Below are 23,637 nucleotides of genomic sequence, written 5' to 3' on the forward strand. Positions count from 1 at the left end.
AAATATATATAGTTAATAAAACTTACAGAAAATATGTGAAAATAATAATGTTAATATGTAATATAATTTAAAATATATGTTTGTATATTGAAAAATATTTTTACATATCTAATGTATCAAGCATGTGTATGACACATTTTGTTTGTTTTTCTTTGACATCCCTGAGATATTTCAAGGATAACATTTTCCTATGAGTTATCACTGAGGAATCTCAAAGGAAAAGAGACCTGCCTGGAGTGTGTTGGGACAAAACCTTTGCATTGACATCCAGTGACTGCACCAAATCCAAGTGGGCTTTAACATCAGAAGCATGAGGTATTTGTTTTGGGATGGCATGGATTAACCATGTCAGTGCAGGCCTCTGCTAGCTCTGAATGCTAATGCGCTCAGCTATTTCTATGCTGTGAATCACTTCTTTTCGAGGAATAGGCAAATTAGCAGCATGTGACTGTCTTCTTTAGTTGTTCTGTTTGCCTCTTTGGAGATGTTGGCTCCTACACACAATAGCCACCCATAGCTTTTAAGGCCTAGCATTTGATCTCAAGATTTCTCACTTTATGGTGTATAACACTAATTGAAAACACTTTCAGGGTCACCAAATGTCTTCCTTGTCTCTTTAGGAAAACACACTCAAAAAAAGATTAAAACACATGTAAATGAAACAGTTATGATTTTTCATCCTTAAAGGAATGGTTTACCCAAAAATTGCTGTAAATGTACTCACCCTCAGGCCATCTAAGATGTAGATGAGTTTGTTTCTTCATCAGAATAGATTTGCATTACATCACTTGTTCACCAATGGATCCTGTGCGCTGAGTGGGTGCCGTCAGAATGAGTTCTAACAGCTGATTAAAACATAAATAATCGACATGACTCAAGTCCATCAAGTTCTGAAGTGAAAAGCAGCGTGTTTGTAACAAAACAAATCCATCAAAATGTTTTAACCTCAAACTGTTGCTCCTGACTAAAATTTGAGTCCTCTATCCATAATAATGCATTCACAAATTCTGAGATTTACAACTAGAAGTCACTAATTTGCAATGACAGTTCAACAACAATGACCACTGGCAATGGGATGTGATAGAGTCCATTGATTCCACAAGTTTATGCACCTTATGTAAATGAGTAATGCAATGACTACCAATAGGAGTCAAGACATTGGCGGACGCGTGATCTGTCTCTTGTGAGATACCGTAGTGAAGTGTCAGAAAGATGAAGTGCTAAAGTAAGCATTTAATCATGGTAAAAAATTGTGCATGAAAAACTGTCAAAAATGGTGAGAGTCTGATTCATGAATTGATAATGATGATGCATTATGCATAAATGCAATTTATATACAAACACTTTCCCCTCCAGGATGTTAATTTTTAACAGTAAGAATACTGATTTCTCTTCAAAATAGAATGACATCCTGTTTGTGATGTGATTTTCTAAAGCTATGGCCGATAATAATATAGTTTCGATAATAATAGGGCATCTAGCAATAGGAACGGATACTAGCGACAAACTACAAGTCATAAAATGGTGTACGTGTGAGCGAGGTCTTATGGATTCAATGTAAACAACAACTGGCCAAGGAATTCAGAGCAAGCCTTGGCTAACTGAGAACAAAAAGAGACAACATACAAAGAAAACAAAACACATTTAATTGGCTCATTGTTGGAAAAATATACTTTCAGCTATCATATGTGCTGTGGTGAAGCTTAAATCCCCGCAGTGGATGCTGGCAGCTTTGAGCAGTGTTTGTTTTAGAGATCTCAGAGGTCGCTGGCAATGTGTTAAGTCTGTTAAGACTCGGGCCACAAAAGGTCGTGAACCCTGCTCGCTCTCATAAGCCTGTGGAAATATCCAACAGGTCACAACTGTATCATTAGCTGCACCAATTAGCCAAAGCCAAGATGGCTACTTCCCCATTTAAGGGTCTTAGACCATTACTAAGGGCTTGGAGGAGATGAAGAACGAGCCTACAAGTCTCAAGCAACATTAAGTTATGGTTATTTCCAGGACTGGGACGCTCCAGTTCTGAAGTCAAGGGAGTAGAGGACAGAGGCCAGGGCAGCGTACAGATGTGTGGTGTTGAAGCACAGGCTGTACACTGGGCTGCTGGTGGTGGGCGCCAACTGGAACATCTGTCAACCGATTATTGCAAAGATGAATATTACTTCAATAAAATAAAATATCAAATGAAAAGATGCTGAAACATGCTCACAGTTACCTGTAAACAGCGGGTTTTCCGTTTGTCCCAAAGGCGGACTACTCCATAGTATGATGAACCACTGGCAATCATGTGATTCTTGTCTGTCTTTATACAGTAAAGGGCACTGTCATGAGGCTCCTCCCACTCCATCACACATTTCCTGTTAGAAAGGTAAATCCAGTGCACATATTGATCAGCTGCTACAAATATTTTGCTTTATAGGGTAATTCAACCAACACTGCCTCTTTAAGTTGGCCAAATGATTAAATATGCAGAAGTGCACATGATTTAAGAGCTACAGCAGTTATACTTAAACTGTGGTATAATCTTCACATTAAGCTGGTGTGTGGACTATTTTTACAATCCTTTTTTTGTAGCTCGACAGTCCCTGGTCACCATGTGTCTGTATAGAAAGCAACAGCGTGACATTCTTCAAAATATCTTCTTTTGTGGTCCACACAACGTAGTGTTACTAAAGTATCAGTGAGATACTTTTACAGTTTTTAATAATATTTTGAATCAACTTCTTCTTTTTTTTCTGTTTTCATTTGACTTTTAAAGTTTTAGTAATCAGTTTGTCAATTTTATGTTTTAGTTTTTTTATTTATTTAAATGTCTGTAAAGTTTTTATCCATTTTTATTTCAGTCTTAGTTATTCTAGAACATCAAGTTAACATCAAGTGCCTTGCCTTGCCTTAATGAAAATAGAAATGTTGCCTTAGAAACTAGCTGAAATAAAATACATACAAATAAATATATATATATTTATATATATACACACACACATTTTCAGTTAATATTTATTACAAATAACAAAATATTTTTTATGGTTTTAGTTTTAGTTAAGTATAACAACCCTGGAAGAACAAATGTTATACTGGTTTGGAATGACAAGGGTGAGTAAATCTTGACAAAATGTTCATTTTTGGATGTCCTGTTCTTTTAAAGAATAATGGGTTATTCATGTTCCCTAATAAGTATAGCTAGGATTAGCATAATGGACATCACACAAAAATAAAAATCACTGAATCAAATTTCCAACTAAAATGAACGTATATTTGGACAGATTCTGAAGTAGTGAAGTCCACACCACAACTCCAGCCATTGTCACACTATATTAGACCGGCCTTAAAGCACAGGGCCAAAGCCACCATGGCTAGCTCTCCCTGTGCGGCTTAAGGGCGAGTGTCTTATTTGCGCTGGCAGGCCACAAGGGTGAAACCTCATCCCTTGTTTACGGAAAGGGGCTTTCTTGTTTTAGAGCAGGTCGAGAAAAAAAAAAGGGAAGGACAGGACAAGTGTCTGCGCGTGTGCTGAGCCAATAGAGATCAATTCTCCATTAATGGTGTGCTGAATAAATCATGGAGAGGGAGTGTGGCTGGGCCGTGTGGCAGACAGCAGGGCAGCAGGAGCGTGCGGGAAATGTCTGGATCGCATCTTGCTGTGATGCACATGTGTACACACATGCACTCACACAGAGGATCCTTAAACAGGAGCTTGGTCATTCCTCATACACATTAAAATTTCATCATATAACAATTCGCAATACAGTTTAATACACTGTCAGAAAAAAAATACTTTAAACATTCAACATCCTGTCGCTTGGAAAAAATCATTAAAGGGACATCTTTTTACCTTATCTACTGCTAAAAGGTGTATATTAGTACTTTAAGAAGTATGTACCTTATGGGGTAAACAATTTCATTTTCAGGGAATTGCCTCAGTGACAAGCAGTTGCATCTCTAAAAGTACAACTGTTGCACATTTTTTGTAAAAGTACTCCTGAAATTAAAATGACTTATTACTTAAAAATGAAAACAACAGCTCTAGCATCAAGTATTAGCAATGCAGTTTATAAATGTGATATTTTATGCCGTTTTTTTCATTCAAAAACATTGCATCGTGTTTGATAAAAGTACAGAAATTTGTTGACAACAAGATGTAACAAACTCCGTCATTTAAGCTATTTCTCAATACTTTAGAGTGCAGTTCTATATATTTTGTATATAATTGTCCCATCTTTTTAGTTCCACAACATTAGAAATCCTGTTCATTTTCTTGGCATAAAAATGATCAAATTAGAATTTAAGTTATATGTATATAATATATAATAATATATTAAAGTAATAATAATAAGTAGCCTAATATATTAAATATTAGGTATTTTGTTTGGAGTTTAAATATATATTTAAAAAAAAACTTAATTCAAAAGGTTTGTCATTAAACTAATCTGTCATCTCTCGTCTCCCATTTTTAACCCCTTGTATATGGAACAATACTACCTGCAAGGTGCTGAGCAATCCAATTCAACTGAAGAGACGTGCACACATCCTCTTCAATTATTCACAATTCATCTAAAAATGTATTTCACACACTTACCCATCATGTACAGTTTTCTCTACAAGTGAATGCAAGTGCCCTCTTTTCATAGAAGATGACGACTTTCAGATGACTAACGGCTTTAAATCAAGACGTACCACATATTGAGTCCTGACTGGTCCTACTGTGAATTATTGATATCTTAAGAGGGGACATTTGCCCCTCCCCAAACTCTCCAGGGCCCTCTTTCAATCACCTCTGATTTGTGTTACTTGACTGCCCATATGCGATTGTGAGGATCCCCCCTCCCCAAAGCCCTACATAGAGCCTCAGTCCACCCCACCAGCGGCTCGCTAATCCCCAGCACCCACCCCGTTGTCCTGGAGACACACTGCACCACATCAATATGGCCGCCAACTGGTGTGGACTTGGGTGGGTGAGAGTCCCGGCGCAAGAGCCTCTCTCAACGAGGGGGTCCTTTTCAATCTCTCAGAGGAACAATTGTGTCCACAGACCCAAGAGGAGGCTCAAGTCTGGCTTCTTTTTTATCTAAACGGTACTCTATACACAGGAGGGCTAATTAGATTAACAGAGAACACTAATCTTCCTCACAGGCTCTCCGAGACGTACTGGCTAACTTTATTAGTCTCAGTAGACAAGGCCAAATCTGCTGACAGCACAGGTCAATGTAAGAACTGAGCCTAATTTAACTCAAATCATAAACGGTGAGGTGCTGGAGGTTCCCAGAAGCAGAAGAACTGGGCAGTACCTGGAGCAGACGCGCAAATCCCAATAGCGGATGAAAGTGTCGTATCCACAGGTGAGGAGCTGGAAGGGAGACTCATAGGCAATGTCCAACACACCTGCGCCACGGCGGAACTCTGTACCGAGACACGACAACAGGTGACACCTGGGAGAAAGAGATAAGAGAAGAAGCTTTCAGATTATACCTTGTCAAACCTCACTGAGAAAGATTAACACATTAATAAACACAGACAGACGAGTTGGAACTACGCAGACTTGCTGGAGGCCAGTCATTCCAGAGAGCGAGTTGAAAGACAACTGGACAAGTGAGGTCATCTGCGTCTCGTCATCTGAGTATCAGTTTTATCAAAGCGATTCAGTGACTGGCAGGCTCATAAAACGGGTCGTGTTTACTTGTTGAGATTGGAACATCTCCCAGTCTTCACATCTCAGAGTCAATAAAGCTCTAATTTCAAACCAAACGCCTTCATTTGCTCACTTAATCTCTTATTACCATTAAATCCCACTATACTGGTGCGTTTGCAATGTCTGTAGACCACACAAAAGCTAAATTAAGTCTTAGGATGAGGAGATAAAAAGTAAACACCTTTCTGACTTTGAATGGGCTGATAAAGCAGCTTAGTTTGGCCATAAGGTACGTTCCCAGATACGCGAAGAACCGAAAGGAGTGGAAGAAAGGAGATTCGAGGGTAGAAGTGGGGGGTGTTGGGAATAGCACCACGCATCTATGATCACAGACCCAATGGTTCCACAGCGCCCTCCGCCCCCACCCGCGCCGCAGAGGCCAGATTATTGTAGAAGCACAATTTCTTTGTTGCTATTTAATTCCCTCCATGACCGTGACTGTGCGCGACTAGTGGACCTTTGATACCTGGACCCTAGCAACCATTTAGGGGAGCCCAATGGCCATAGCGACCACCCCCCACGTCCGAGATCTCCTGTGAGCTTGTTCACCATGGGCAGACTGGTAATCCCCAACCTTCGCTCTGGGGGAGACAAGGGGGGTCTTTCTCAGACACAAGCTCTTTAAGAGATAGTCCCACAGAACCAAAGGCCAAGACCCCGGTGGGCCGAAAGACAAACTCTCTTGTAGCCCCTCGGGCATCTGCATACCCATCATTTACCCCTTACTGCTAAAATAACACGCTGGCAACAACTTGAACTGATGACAGTGCTGAACAATGGGGATAATCAATTAAATGACACAAAACGTTTGTTTGCAAAACACGCAATTTGCATCAGATATTTCTTTTTTAAGTGCTTTAGGAAACTCAGGTCGAGAGAGAGAGAGAGAGAGAGAGAGAGAAGTCTGCCTTTGACTCTATACAAATGTCAAAGCGCGAAGTGCTGAGAAAAACAAGCATCGTAAATGAAGTCCTCACATCTGTGCTCTGATTTTAAAGCCAGTAATAGCACTGTTCCAAGTACAACAGCAAACACCCAGGATTCTTAAATTGTTAGGTCACAGGTTTTTTTTTATGTGTCCCATGTTTTTTCTCCCATTTTAGAGAGAACCTGCGAAGATTACAGGATGGAGGATAACCATATAATCTTTTAAATTACTGCATCTGCATGGCAGGCGAGCTTGTTCTCCCAGCGTCTGATCTGTTAGGGAACGTGCGGTGAGACTGTCCCTGCTCCAAACATTGTCTGATCACGGTCGGTTTGACGAGAGCTTCTGATTGAGTGAGAAAAGGTTAGAGGGCTGCTAAGGAAAAATTGATCTTCGATTTAAACTCAAGAGTACAGGAGTCCTTTAGCAGAGTGATGGCATGTGCTTTATTAAGGTCAGAAGGTGAAATGGACAGATTAATTAAGACATGAGAGCGCCTGTCCCAGTGGAGTAATACATATACAGTGTGTCAACCAACATTCCCTCTCGAACGTGGTTCAAAGACGGCCAAACAAAGGTGGTTTGCCTTCTCCTCCTTTAAGCAAGCAAAACTAGAAATTAAGTAACAATAAGTGGGGCCCTATCGTGGCTTTTTTCACAGCTCTTGCAGAAGGAGACATCTAATGTTCAGACATGTGGAAGCTGAGAGGTCACTAACAGACATGTCAGGGGCAACTGTGATATTTGCAATCTGCTAAAGTGATCACATGAACAATGTAGCCACCAAATACAGACAGACAAACTAGAGGGAAAAAAGCTTTATTTTCTATATCCTTTTAAAGCGTTCCTCAAAGAGCAACTGACCTCAACCTAATCCTCTTTGACCCCTGGACATGTTTGAGCTCAAGCAAAAACAGCACTTGCAATACTTAGCCACTCACCCATACAGAATTTGCAGTTTCTTCAGAATATTTAAAAAACATAGTTAAGAGTAACACAGTCTTAATGGCACTTAAAAGTATAATTAAATTATATTTAAGAATAGATAGATATGAATAGATTATAAATTACACACACACACACACACACACACACACACACACACACACACACACACATATATATATATATATATATATATATATATATATATATATATATATATATATATATATATATATATATATATATATATATATATTCATACACACACACACTCTAATATGAAGTTGTTTGGAAGAATACCATAATTATAAAAAAAAACTACATATCAATATACAATATCTGTAATTAAATCAATTAAAAAACTAAAATAAAAGTGGAATATATATATATATATATAGTTTATAATTTAAATATATAGTTTATAATTAAAAAAATCTAATAATAATATGTATACATATAGAATTTAAAAAAGAATCTTCAGCAATTTGCTTGGGATTGTATAAATCCCTATTCTACAATATAAAGAATGGCATGTGTTCATAAGTAGTCAAGAGTTATGGTCTCAGGGCCATCAAGAAAAATGGTGAGTCTTGCCTCACTAACAGTCCTTTGTCTTTGTTTGACCATTTGGGCCACACACACACACACACACACTTTATGAAAGGGAACTTTAATGAATTGATGGATTTTGAAAAAGGGAAATGATGAGGACATTTCTTTGGGTGTTAGATCCACAGGAAAGGGTCATTTTGAGCTAAAGCTCTTGTAAGGTTAAGTGTAGAGGGTAAACTGGCACAGGGAAGCTAGGGGAAACATTCAGTGCCCTGAAAGGATGTGAGACAGGTACATAAAGAGCCCTGCTGAGGTTTTCAGGGCCTAAAACAAACAGAAATCACATTGTGCCATCTGCATGTCAGCCAATTTAGCCATGGAACAGGACAATGGAGACTTTTAAATGTCACACGTGTTCTCATAAAAACAATGAGATTGCAATTTGTATAACAGCTCTTGGTAGGATCCAGCCGTTTAACCCTTTTCTTTGAGAGAAAAAATTTCAAGAATTTCTGGGCAATTGTGAGATTCCTTGATTCCATGAAAACTTAGGGGTCCTTTTAAAGCACCACTTGGGTTTCCCTGACTATGGCTGATCACAGACTTTTTACATTAAACATTAAGAAATTTCTTGGTAACACTTTAGAATAAGGTTCCATTAGTTAATGTTAGTTAACTACTTTCGTTAACATGAACTAAGCAAGAACAATCCTTCTACAGCATTTATAAGTCTTAGTTAATGTTAATTTCAACATTTACTAATGCATTATTTAAATCAAAAGTTGTGCTTGTTAACATTAGTTAATGCACTGTGAATTACCATGAACTAACAATGAATAACTGTATTTTCATTAACTAACATTAACGAAGATGAATAAATACAGTAATAAATGTATTATTCATTGTTTGTTCATGTTAATTAATACATTAACTAACATTAACTAGTGGAACCTTATTCTAAAGTGTTACCAATTTCTTTATTATGAAAGTTGAATTAAAAGTTGGCACAGACAACGTAATCCATATTCAGGGTCTAAAACAAACTTTTGCCACATCAAATTGAGCCATTCTTTTGTCCCACCTATCATTTTACATAATTTTTATGAAAAAAACTGAGTTATTTACTAACATTTGGTGCTTAGATTAATTTTGCAACAAATGTTAGAATAATTTTCCCATGCTATCCGTATGGCAAAAAAAAAAAAAAAAACAATATTACCATTTTCATGTAAATATTACTTAATACATTTACATTAAAACAACATTCACATCCATTTTGGCAAAGCAGTAAAACTTTGCTTTGGTGTCTGGGGATTGATCGTCTGTCTTCAGCCTGATGGTTATATCAAGCATTTTCAAGCACTGGACTTAAAAGACACTATAGAAAACAACATGCTACTGTGTTTCTGAAGATCCTTTACTATCCAGTGAATTACTTGAAAAACTTAAATTTTCTACAACTTAGCTATTCTTTTGCTGAACATAAAACCAATCTTGACATTACAGAGCTACTGTACAGTCAACACTCCTGTGGCAAACAGGTTGGATGTTTGTTCTGACTGAGGTAAATGTAACTGCTTGAATGTGTTTTATGTTTATGCAGGGTTATGCTGGTTGCCTGTCTGGGAAATGTTAAAAAGGGAGACATAGGAACACACATACACAGCCCCCATTCCCTGTCACCCCCCAGCCCCTCCACTCATCAGTCGGTTTCTCAGCCCCCTGTGACTGGCGGCTTTGTGCTCCTCACACAAGGTGCACCTGATTACTAGACGGGAACACATTATGGCAGGATACAACTGACCCTAGTGCAGTTACACAAAGACAACACTACTCACTCCAGGACAGGTCACTAAACACTCCTGAGACACTTAACACTCAGGTAATGCTCTCAGTGTTAAAATGCACATATTTTTCACATAAAACTAATCCAGTAATTTGTGACACAAAAATCTACTGAAACCTCTTTTCTAAAAGAAAGTACAACTAAATGTAATAAAATATTACCTGAAGTTAATATTAATAACAATCAAGAATTTTTCAATAATAATAATTAATGTATAGTAGATATAACGTTTGGGTATTTAATGTGTTTGTTTAAGAAGTCTCTTATGCTCAAGGTTAATAATATTTCACAGTATAACAGTCTTTACAGTCTTTTGATCAAAGAAAAAAACTACTTTAAAAACAGTTATATTGTGAAATATTACAGTTTGGGGTCAGCCTGATTTAAAAATAAAAATATGGTCCCACTTTATATTAGGTGGCCTTAACTACTATGTACTTACATAAAAAATAAGTACAATGTACTTATTGTGTTCATATTGTATTGTAAAACACTTTTGCTGCTATTGAGGTGGGATGGGGTAAGTTTAAGGGTGGGTTAAGGTGTAAAGTATGGGTCAACAGTGTAATTATAAATGTAATTACAGAAATTAAATACAGATGTAATACATGTAGTTTTAAAAAAAAATATAAGTACAATCTAAAAACATGTACACAATAAGTACATTGTACTAAATTATTAATTAAAATGTAAGTACATAGTAGTTAAGGCCACTTAATATAAAGTGGGTCCAAAAATATTATATATTTTTTATTTATTAAGGATGCATTAGATTTTTCAACAGTGAAAGGCATTTGGAATGTTACAATTTAGATTTTTATTCAGCAAAGATTAAAAAATTAAACACTGACTTTCCACAAAAACATAAAGCAGCATAATCATTTTCAGCATTCATTATAATAAGAATTATATATTGGGCACCAAATCAGCATATCAGAATGATTTCTGAAGGATCATGACATTTTAAAATATACTGAAATAGAAAATATATTTCAAATTGTAATAATATACAGTTATTACAGTTTAAAGAAATACAGCTTCGATAAAGCATAAAGGATTTCTCTGAAAAAATCATGAGAAAAAAAAAATCTCACCAAGCCCAAACTTTTTGATGATATATAACATTTCTGAAAAAATGTCTGTTTTAAATCAAAGCAACAAAGACTCTTGCCTGTTCACTGACTGTCACACCTCTGTGTAACCTTAATTGGTTCCTAGTTTAACAGGGCTGTAGTAAGTCTAACTTGATTCAATGGCCTGTGTACCTGTGCATGCATCTGCATTCTGATAGCCGGTCAGCCCACGTGTCCATCAAGCTGACACTGGCGACCCGCGCCTCACAGATCAAACACAAGCACATCGGTGGGTCACTTTAATCTTGCCTCAACTTTTGTGTTCCGGTGTTCTATTGAACGTGTGATTCCCAAGGAAATCTGTCTGGAATCGCCTCTACTCCTTCTCTGCAATTTTTCCCATCTCAGATTTCTTTGTCATTTGGTACCGGAACTCACCCCCCTCCCCCACCAACCATCTCCTCTTTACTTTCCTAAAACTGACAACATGCAAGTAGGCTGAATTCAACAGGTAAAGCTGAGGAATTACGGAAACCCGTCAGGTTGTATCAGGTTTTAAGCCTGGCCTTTCATGACAGGAATTTTTAAGTCAGCTTTGAACTTCCCAAAGAGAAAGAGATAATGGTGCAGACTTTCAACATCATGATACTTTCACTTCGTGTGAAATGAACAGTTTCTAATAGAAACACATCAGAATTCCTTTTTGAGTTTTATACATGTAGGATTCACATTTAACTAAATGTTGCTATGAAACCTTGCATTAAATCTTAAATTGTAATGGTAATTTCGATAAGAAGCAGAAAACTAATTTTTGCGGGGCTATTTACACAACATATAATTTCAATTAATTGTGTAAAATAATAACAATAATGATGATGTAAATATTTGCTGACAAAACAAAAATGCAAAACCATAACCTTCAATAGGACAAATAGATATTATAATAAAATTAGGGCTGTCAAATGATTACAATTTTTAATCAAATTAATCAGAATTTTCAGTGGATTAATCAGGATTAATCCCTATTTGCAATTACACCTGAATCCTAAACATTTTTTTTTTCTGAAATGCATACCAAAAGATAAATAACAGGACACAGATACATCATTTTCATGTATTGATTCATCAATATATGGTTCTTTTTTTCTGAATTTCAAAAGTTTAACATTTACAGTACTTAGATCAAATTTACCTGAGCACTATATCAATCCATGCCATTTAACTACAGATAGTGTAAGAGTTTTAGGTGAACCAGTGGTTATATATAGCCACATATCTTTGAAATTGTGCATAGAGAAACTCGAAAGAATGAACTCAGAAACACAAACATGCACCACCATCACATAAGCAGCACTCTGGGCACTCTTGTTTTTGGGAGGTGTTCATTTGCTCTGCCACAATACTTTAGGATCGATATTTTCACGTTCTGAAGGCTTCAAGTGCCAGTAAAACCAAGTAAAATGCATATGCTTTTCCAAACAGCTGTAATTTTCGCTGCATTGCATGTAGGCGTTCTGCGCATGCGCAGTGTGAAACACAGGACGCAATAACAGGAAGAAGCTCGAGCATATCAAAGTCGTCTCTGTTTATCGAGCTTGGCATGAATGTATTTGAGAGTAACTGGGGTAAAACCTTAAGCTTCTTCTGTGTTTTCGTCGCGGTGCTCGCCGCTGTTTTTTACTATCTTGAGAATTCAGAGATCGACGAGACTTTCCTGACCTGAATAATTTGTCACACTGCGCATGCGTGAAATGCATTAAAACATTTGATGTAATTAACAACAAACAACTAATTAACGTCATTAACGCACTATTTTTGACAGCCCTAATATATATATATATATATATATATATATATATATATATATATATATATATATATATATATATATATATATATATATATATATATATATATATATATGTAGAAATACAAAAACATACCTTTCTGTGTCCCAGATTCGAAGAGGAGCAAAATTCTCACAGCAGGCTGTTCCTGTCACAAAGTTGCTGCAAAGATATAAAGACCTTTAGTAATGATGGCATTTTAGGCATAATAATAATAATAATAATAATAATGATGATAAGGAGCCAACATCTTATACCAGATTTGGCAAAGGTTTATTCATACTAATAATTACAAAATACTAAGACTAGTACGAATAATATTATTAGTTTGTATTTATTATTAAGAAAACTTTACAAAATCTGGGATTAAGAGCCTTCAGTGCCTTTCAGAACATTTGCTGAAATAATCTTTGCTCCAGTATTTAATGCTTTTAGCATTTAAATACTGAGCAGGTGACGTGACAGTGGAGTAATATTTTGGCTCCTGGATAGAATACACACAGAGCATTAAAAACTAATTTTGAAAAGTGAATGGAGCGTAGCGAGGTGTAAAGACTGGCTGAAGGGTATGTTGAGACAACGGATTTGTTCACAGATGTGTTTTCATTCACAAGACATCCAGGGGGAAAAAAAGAAAGAAAAAGAAAAAGAAACAAAAACACTCAGATGCCCCTTTTTTAGTCAGGTGACAGGTTGAAATGAATTGAGCAGGTACAGGTGGGCGGGTGTGTGAGTGCAGGGGGTTTTGAAATCCGCGATACGTGATTAGAGCCCTCCTGGAGAGCTGGGATTGGCGGGCGAGGCTCAAGGCTCTCCTGCTCCCTGCATTGTGTTCGGAGGTGAGCTGAACAATAGGGCCCTCACACTAGTGAACACACAGGAATGTGCCTGTTTTAGCACTCAGGTATTTCTACAATGCCCTGCTGGGATGGTCTCTTTCAATGACAGAATGCTTTCTCAGTCTCTGTGCCAACTACATACAGTGTTATGCAGCGTCAACATGCCTCGCAGCGAATGCTTACTGACGCACGATGCGAGAAGTGAGTAAAACTACACAAATCACAAAGCAGCTCCCTCTCTCACATACTTTCATACCCCTAGAGAAACCTAGAGTAAGTGCAGGGGGGCTCTTCGCCCTCCCACTAACATCAACCAAAGAAACAGGCTTCACAATGGAATACCAGTGTGGCCTCAAATTAACAACCAACCCGTGTGAATAAGCTCTGTAGCGCCTGGTGTCCAACTCCAAACCCCCAGCACCAAACCAGAGATGGACAGTGACCCTTCATCTCACTCATACAACATATGCGGGGTCAGTTGGTTAAGGCTGATTTATACATCTGTATCAAACCTACGCTGTAGCCTACGATAAAGCCTGACGTGCACCTCTCCAAAAATCGAACACCGCGTCAAATCTACGCGGACCGCAATCGCTGTGTTGGGTCTGCTTGAACTCCTCCCTCCATAGGTACTTGAGTTTTGTGTGTTTAAGTGCACTTTAATATATTTTACTATTACACCTTCTTATATAAAATAAAACGAAGCATAGAACAAGTGTCTTTTCATTTATTATACTACAGCATTATACATCAGTACACTGTAAAACCGAACAGTGAAATTAATCAAATGAAATTAGTTAATTGCACTCAAATATTAATGAAAGTTAATTGGACTTAATTTAAATAAGTTCTGTAAACTCAAAATTGTTGTAGTAAGGTGAACTTAAAAAATTATTGCGTTTTCAAGTTCCCAGCATGCTTTGCATCAGAAAACAACGAAAATAAATGTAGAAATTAAGTGTTATTTTGTGTGTTTTTACACAAGATTAACATAGAGGGACTTAAGTTGGTACTTAAACGTTGTGTTATGTCAGAACTCACAAAGGTTTCTATTATGTTGTTTTTGTAGTGTTACCGTTGTGGTGAAGAGTAGAGCCTGTGGTTAGGTTTAGGATGGACAACAATAGACTATGTTTGAGGGTATTTCCCACATTATATGAGTTGAAAAATACAGAAAATTTTGAGTGAAGTACTCTCTAATTATAAGTTGAGAAATATCAATATTTATAAGATAACTGAGATAATTTAAGGCAACTGGAAATGTAATTTTTAGTGTAATGTAATTTTTAAACTTAAGAGTTCTGTGAACTTATTAGGGTTTACAGTGTATGGTAACAGACACTTAAAAATATATATTTTATTGAACTAAAAAAATATTAAGTTAATTTGACTTAAAATTTTCAATGTAATCGGTTTCAACAATTTTTTTGAGTTAAGTGTACTTGTCGGGTTTTACAGTGTAGTTGTCTGCGACAAACAATGCTGATCTGCCATGATACAAGTCCTTGAGGAGATAGAAAGAATGCAATCTTCTCCTGTTTCATTGTTGTCTCATTTTTGTAGTTTTAAATAATGATTTGAAATTTATTTGCCACCATCATGCTATAATGCTTCTCCAACAAGCTGTTTCTTCTTTGGCTTTTGCCATGGTCTTTTGGTTACACAAGCAAAATGCATGTGGACACTGCAGACTAGCGGTTTGCAAGTGTACTGCATGTCGATGCGGACAACAACGCATCTAAAATAATAAGTATAAATTAAAACTGACACATAGCCTATGGCGTAAAGGCTATGGCGTAGGTTCGACGCGGAAGTATAAACTGGGCATTAAGGCCTGTTCACACCAACAACAATAAAGATAATATAGTTCTAAAAACTGTTCTAAATTTAAATGAATAGCAGAGTCCACACCGCAACTATAATGTTAACAGCACAGAGGGACAATGTCGTAAGAATCACTTTCAGAACGATTTTTAATATAGTTATCTAATTAACTAATATAGTTATCATTAAAATGTTCATATTTGGTTGAAATTTTTTGCTTGCTTTCAGGTAGGAAATTGAATATTTGGTGAGGTAAAAACATAACAATTGACAGTAAAATTAGTGCCAAACAAAAACCCAACAAGTCGCTGAAAATTAGAAACTGAGATATGCAAACAAAATGCAAACCCATTTTTGGTGTAAAAAAAGGTAGAAAGAAAGAAAGAAAGAGAGCGCTAGTAAAGTTGAGGGAACATGCGTTCTCATCTGTGATGGCTTCAGTTGGTTTGTTCATTGAGGGCCCAAGCATATTGGCAAAGACAGCCATGGCAGCTGTCAACCCAGTTAGCGGTGGCCCATCAACCATATTCAGCTCGCCTGGCCAGTGCTGGCATTTTAATTACTGTTGGGTAAACTCGTTTGCCCCAATGAAGGCTGTGTGCCCTAATAGAATATGCAGCCTGCCTGACCTTTGAACCTGTGTGACACAAGATACAATAGGGGCAAGGCCAAAGCTCTCTCTTCCCAGCCCTTATTACTCTCTATTACTTCAATTACGTATCCCTCAGTGAGTCCGATTGTGAAGAAACACAAGGGAGGGAGAGAAAAGGAGAAAAATAGAACACCACAATTAAATACATTTTTGTCTCCCAGACAAGTTCTGATTGATCTAAAAGGGACTTCTAGTGATATTATAGCTGTAAAAGGTCAAAGCCTCTCTCTCGCCTAATGTGCCTCCACCTTCCCTCGACCTCATGCCCCCTCTAAACTGAAGAACATGGACAATCTCCCTCCAAAGCCCCTTGCCCACGCTGCCCACCCCGAACCCCATCTCCTAGGCCCCAAAAAACCAGCACGCCTCAGGATCATTAGAACATGTCAGGGGTTCACTGCCAACACAACCATTTTGGTAACCTAATCAGCTGACATCATTATTCGAGGAACTGTGCAGCATGAAATTAGTGCCGGGGTCACACAAACTTTAATTTAGCCCTTGCTGGGAGAGGAACTCCACACTAACAACATTTTTAGGGCCAAACCAACACAAGCAACCTACATTGATAATAACAAGAAATGTTTCTTGAGCACAAAATCTGCAAAATGAATAATTTCTGAAAATGTGACACTGAAGACTGGTGTAATTGGCTTTTGATAAATTTGTCATCACAGAAATAAATTACATGTGGAATTATATTCAAATAGAAATCACTTATTTTAAATTGAAATAATATTTCAAAATATTACTGTTTTGGATCAAATAAATGCAGTCTTGGGGAGCATAAGAAACATCTATCAAAAACAAAAAAATCTTACTGACCATAAACTTTTTTAAAAGTAGTTTAATAAAAAGTATATCAAAGAAAAGTTCATATAACAAACATAACAATAACAGTAAAATATTGACAATTTTCTTTACAAATTAATAAAAAAGAGATAGTACTATTTTATTTATATATTTGGGGTGGAACAATACATTTATTCGTACAAAACTGTCACGATACGAACATATTGGTTCGGTGCATGAGGCCTTACAACGAATACAGGCCATTCACCTGCAATCCAGAAGGTGGCGCACACAGTAATGCAACGCTGTTTGATAACCGCTCGCCAGCAAAAGAACAGCGAATGTCATGAGTTCCGCACTTGAAAACAAAGCCTGGATTCACTGGTTTCACGATGAAATTCGATTATGATTATCATGTCAACGATTCGATTCAATTCAATATCACGATGCCTCACAATGCATCATGATTACAACAAATTTATTTTGTGCATTTTTATTAAATTATATAAAGCAGGCTACTTTTTAAAATAATTATGTTAATTAATTAGTATATAATGAATCAATTATTATTAAGAATTTAAAGTAAATATAGTGTCAAAATATACAAGCAAAAATAAAGTGGGGGGCCAGATAGACAATTACAAGTGATAAACAAAAAGCACTTTCAGTATTTGGGAGTGCTCGGAGTATAATCGATTATGGTCTATTACTGCATCGACGCAGGATCGTCCATCACAATGGATCGATGCAATGATTAATTTCGACACCCCTAACAGTGACCATGTGCTGATTCTGAATGTGTCTCTCACAGACTGGCAAAGGAGAATACTTTAAAGGCTTGTGTATAGGGCTGCTCAATTTAACTGAAATTAAATTGCAAAGGCAATAAATCACGATTAGGCAGACGCTGCGATTGTCATGCGTATCTTTCAGTGTAGCACAGTTCTGTGATCAGCAGTAAATCTCCATCTGAAGGCCAGAGGGCGCTCTTGCACTGAAAATCCAAATATGCCCCAAAGAAGAAATTCAGGAAATGCCTATCGCTGCAGCTGAATAAACAGTAGATTTAACTGGTTTCATTGATTCAACGTGACTAATAAACACACGACTATGGCCATATATGGTTTATCTGAGTTCTTATTATTATAATTTACGATAGTAAAGTATATCTATAATGAAATTCTGATCGACATAGCCTTTATCGCAACTTAGAATACAATGAAATATTATCTGCCTTAATTATTCTGTTTAGGAAGCCATATCATCTCACTGAAGGCTTTATTTTAAACACTCAACTGACGTTATGAAGTGAATTTGGAGTTAAAATGTTATCAAATGTGTTATTTCACATTCTCTCAGATGGAGCAGCATTTACAACACAGAGCCGTAGTTCACTGAGAAGATACGCAATTATCACAAACAAGTTCGTCGATTTCATAATCTTACGATTATACTGTCTGCGATTATGAACGCGATTTTGGATAGCTTGTCAGAGAACTAGGGCTCTGTGTAGTAAATGCTTCACTACCTGAAAGCAGGTAATGGATATTTACTGCTAATCACAGAACCGATTTTACTGAATAAAATGTATGACAATCGCGATTAATGGCGTTCGATTAATTGTGCAGCCCTGCTTGTGCACTCAACTGTTTGTGAAATGAATCTTTGTGCTCCTGTATCTCTCTCATTCTGCATTGAAACGTATCTAAATGCTAAACTATTATTTATCATGTAAATAATAGGCTTAATACTTCAATTGCAACGGCAACAGAGACGGGTGCGCTGTTGTTTGGTGCACTGTATTTTATTTTGATAAAGAACCAACTGTCCTGTCAAATTAACATAGCTGGAACTGATGTGTGTGTGTGTGTGTGTATGTGGGCGTGTTTTTGTGACATATCAGGACAAAACTCTGTATAATGGCATGGGTATGACACAGGTATGAGGGTGACTTATGAGGACATAACCCATGTCCCCATTTTTCAAAACGCTTATAAATCATACAGAATGAGATTTTTTGAGAAAGTAAAAATGCACAAAGTTTCCTGTGAGGGTTAGGGTTAGGTGTAGGGTTGGTGAAGGACCATAGAATATACAGTTTGTAAAGTATAAAAACCATTACGCCTATGGGATGAACCCACTTTTCACAAAAACAAACGTGTGTGTGTGTGTGTGTTGGTGTGCGCACACTGGCGTGATCACTTCAACTGTTTCCTTATACCAGCAGAATCAACTTTAAACACTTATTGTCTTATAAATAATTAGTAAAATAAAGAAAACAAATAGGATGTCGCTTTTTTAAATTTCCATTGTGAACAAATTAAGCCAGTCACAAAAATTGACTTAAACTCAGCATATATAGGCTACGTAACGTGTCGCACAGTTTTTTCTCTTGTTTATCTGTAAAAAACTAAATAAAATAAATTTCAATAATTTATTCCTTGTATGTAAACATGTACTGCCGATTATATATATTTAACAGAATGTAATAATATTTAGTATTTTTACATCTAGGTTAAAAAATAGAGTAAAAAAATAAAATAAAAAAAATAAAGTAAACTAGCATAGTAGATTATTTTTTTTCCTGTTGTACAGAAATTGTATCGAACCGTGACCCCCTGAACCAAGGTACGGAATTCAAAGGGAGTTTAACCCCCCATGCATTGGCCTTGCAGTGGATGTTGTTCATTTGTTATAGCTGACCACTGGCTTTGTTCAAGGGGATGTTAGAGTGTTTTCATCTTAGTCCCTAAATATGTTTGAATTGAAAAGGGTTATGATGTACTTATATTGGCTGGAGGAACACAATAGACAGGGTATTTCTCTTTCCCTCTCTGTGTCGACCCTACTGCCCCGTCCTCCAGCCAAGCTACCCCAAAACCCCCTCCTGCCCCCTTGTTCAGCTCACACCTGAGTTCACAGACCTTTTGGCTTTCTGTTCATGTACCCTGCATCTGAGGTCAGAGGAACATTCCATACACCACATTTTGTTCAGCAGAGAGCAACAGCACCATATCAATTTAGACCAAAAATGATACAGAAAAAAACAAAAATGAGAAAGTCAGCAGCTAGTTTACGAAGACCTCATAACCTGCCACTAATTACATTACACATGTATCAGATAAAAAAAAATGACTAGGGAGCCATAAAAGACTCCTAAAATTAAAAAATTAGGAGCCAAATTTTATTTACAAATTACAAAATATTTAATAAACATAAACATGAGAGCTTTCCAATATGCACCACTGAGTGACGTCTGTACTTCCCGGTCAGAGAGCACCTGTCCATCAAAAGCTCACCATCCAATCAGAGTAGATCACTGTTAAGCCCACCCCCACGAGAAGTTTGCGTCAAAACATCAAACGAAAAACTACGAAGCGTAAGCGAAATCTGTGGCAATGCATTCAGAATCCACGATTAGCGAAAACGTATCTTTGAAAAACATTAACATAGAATGAAGCATATTTGAAGAGCCTGTTAAATTTGTGCGACTGAGTTCATTTTTTTCATTTTCATTTGTGTTTTTCTTCTTTTTTAATAGGAAATTTTTTTATAGTTTCTGTAAAAGTTACATTCATTTTTATAAAGTTTCGTTCATTTTTATTGAAACAAATGTAATTCCATACCAATCAGAATCCACTTGATTTTAAAGAGCTACTTTAGCATTTAATGTAGCAGATGACAAAAATACAGCACACACTATATTGTATAGTAACAGAATGTTAGCTAATATACTGTAATTATCTTTATAATTATTGTCCTTGATGTTAACATGCGTCTGCTCTAAAACAAAGATTACCTCACTATACAATAGAATGACCAATATTTTGATATGACAATGTATCTCTAATCACAAATAATGGTTCTTGTTTCATTAGAATATTAAACAGACATAACAACCATAAAATGACTCACTGGGAATGAGTTGTGAACCTAGTAGCAGCTCTAAACGATCTTATTCAAATTGTGAACTCAAGTTTGAAACTGGGAATCTTTTTGACTGATAATTTGTTCATGAATTGCACATCTTGGCTCCCACTGTTTTCCATACAGCAGAAAGATATACGAGGAGATACTTGACGGTACGAGAACCTTTTTACTTTATACTGATACCGCTTTATTTACCCTACTTTCCATTTTAAATAATTGTCACATTTTTTGCCACATTTCTTACCATTTTGGTCACAGTCTGGAGCTCTGTTTATGATGCCCTGGGTGTGCACCACTTGTGCTAGTACTGTTATTTCCATCTGGAAATTTAAATCTTTTTTAAGTTTAAAGTTTCTTCCCATTTGGAACTACAGGCTGCTTAAAAAAATTCTGGCACATTTTGACACATATATAAAATTTTCACAGTTGACATGCTATTTTAATTAGAACTATTTTAAGCTAATGTCTCATTTAGTATTATGAAAATGTATCAGAACTTTTATCTCAACAGACTTAAAGCTGGAGTAGGGAACTTTTGACATTCTAGCGGTTAATAAACAGAACTGCTTGCGTCTTGCGGAAGAACATTGTAGCCGGAGCTACTTCTCTCTGTTTATGTCTATGAAGAATCACAAAGGTACTGGGTTACTCCGCCGCGGTACCCCCGAAGCAATCTAAAATAGTCCGAATATAAACACTTATTATAGGTGTACCCTAGTGATTCAGGACAAGCTAAAAACACGGTTTGGAAAATGGATTCATGGTGTACTCACTTATTATGTTAATTTTTCAACATTTTGAACACAAACAAAGTTACGGACCGCAGCTCTGATTGGTTGTTTTTTACCGGGAGCGCATGACTTTCTGCAAATGGCAATGGGACCACTGGGAGGAGCCAGAGGAGCTTGATTTTTTCACAGATTATCTGTCTCATATTCTACTGTCAGGACATAATGACAGGTTTAACAAATATGTAAAAAATATTTTTTTACAAAAGTTCCCTACAGCACCTTTAACTCTATCTGGCTAAAAAAGGCATGGACAATCGTGCATTACACCACAGCCACATAGTTGAACTCCCCAGCTAACTTTTGAGCAGAAATGCTTTTTAGGGAATAACAAAAGTTTCCATCTTAAATGCGCCTGGGGAACACCTGTATGTGGCATGTGTGTAATGATCTGCTTGTGCAAAGCCTGCATAAAAGGGGCATATTGACTGCAATTATTCAGGACACCACCTGCAGTCAGAGGCTAAAGCTCCCATGCTGTGCTTTCAGTAGTATGCGCCCTGTATTTAACGTGTGGGAACGCACATTCTGTCCGTTATCGCTTTATTGTTACAGATTCTTTCTTTTCTTGCTTTCTTTCTTGTTTTTTCAACTAATTGAATTCTTGACTCCTAAGACACGGCTCGCTCTCCCAGCATAAGAGAGAGAAAGAGAGAGAGAGAGAGATGAGAAGCAAATGAATTACATGAATTTCATTCTCTTTTTCCTCCTCTTTCTCTCTCTTTGCTTGAATGGGGTGGAGCAAAGGGGGTGAAATTGGGGCGGGTGAGCTTAGGGTGGAATAGAGGAGTACATCTCGATGTACTTTCATACTGAGGGTCATAGGTTACTCTCCCTCCATTTGCCAGAGAGTGGCTTTTGGGGGGCGGTTTATCCAACAATCATTTTCTTTGGAAAATTTCAAAGGCAGTAGTACCCCTGCAACATCTTTGTAGTTGTGCTTGACCAACTCTAAACAAAACAGGGCTCCTCAAAAAGAAGCCTTTCTCACTTCTCCTCGGGGTTGCCTCGCTTTTTGACACTTGCACCCTGTCCCTTTTCATCCTCCCTGCCTGGCTGCTGTGGGCTCATTGCGACTACTGAAGTAGTGTGTACTGTGCTCTTTGAGGCAGTTAGAGAGAAGGAACTCTTCTGTCCATCGTGACATGGCCTATCCCATCATAACATACAAGAAGCACAAAATTATCAATATCTGTGTTTAGATTCCCTGCATAAGACATTGATTAGCCAACTCCCTGGGTGATGAACAGACACAAACTCATGCACAATTTGCTCCTTTGATCATCCAAGTGAGGCCACATAATCTAAACTATAACTAAACAATGTCTGAAAAGCTAAACGAACATTATATTCCCTTAAAATCTGCAATGTGATATTAACAAGACCAAATTACACATTTCAGGCTAACAATTACACATCTTTTCTACGTTTTCTGCAAGTGAACAGCTGATAACCCAAATTCCACTTTATATCAAACAAGCTTAATGAAGTAACTGACAGACTTTGTGCTGCATGTGTGTGTGATAAATGCAAGAGCAAGAGTAGCTGACATACCTTACATATACTCTGGCTAGAGTTACCCAGGCCTTGATGGATTCTTCCAGACTCAACAAGTCCCATCTTGTCGGTTAAAATCTGTCATGTCTGACACTTCAGGAAACTATTTATCACAAGAGGCGCTCCCTACTAATTCTACATCTAGTGGTAAAAAGGGAATGACAAAGACCTTTAAATGTGATGGGTCAGACAGACACAAGGAGTGAAGGACGGCATGTCTGAAGGGTATTAGATATTCAATGTCCAGTGCCTGCAATATTTAGGTGAAACAGTTAAATATAAATACACTAAAACTGTAATAAAATAATACAATAAAGAGTCAAATATTACAATAAAAATTTGGGGTCGGTAGAATTTATTTTATGTTTTTGAAACTCT

At 37.0% G+C, this 23,637-nt stretch overlaps 1 pseudogene; it reads right to left on the reverse strand.

The window, feature by feature from the left end:
- Window positions 1–1,625: 1,625 nt before the first annotated feature.
- Window positions 1,626–23,637, reverse strand: part of LOC113112634 (F-box/WD repeat-containing protein 4-like) — a 32,039-nt pseudogene continuing 10,027 nt past the window's right edge.

This window comes from Carassius auratus, chromosome 13 (assembly GCF_003368295.1).
Source record: "Carassius auratus strain Wakin chromosome 13, ASM336829v1, whole genome shotgun sequence".
Lineage (NCBI taxonomy): Eukaryota > Metazoa > Chordata > Actinopteri > Cypriniformes > Cyprinidae > Carassius > Carassius auratus.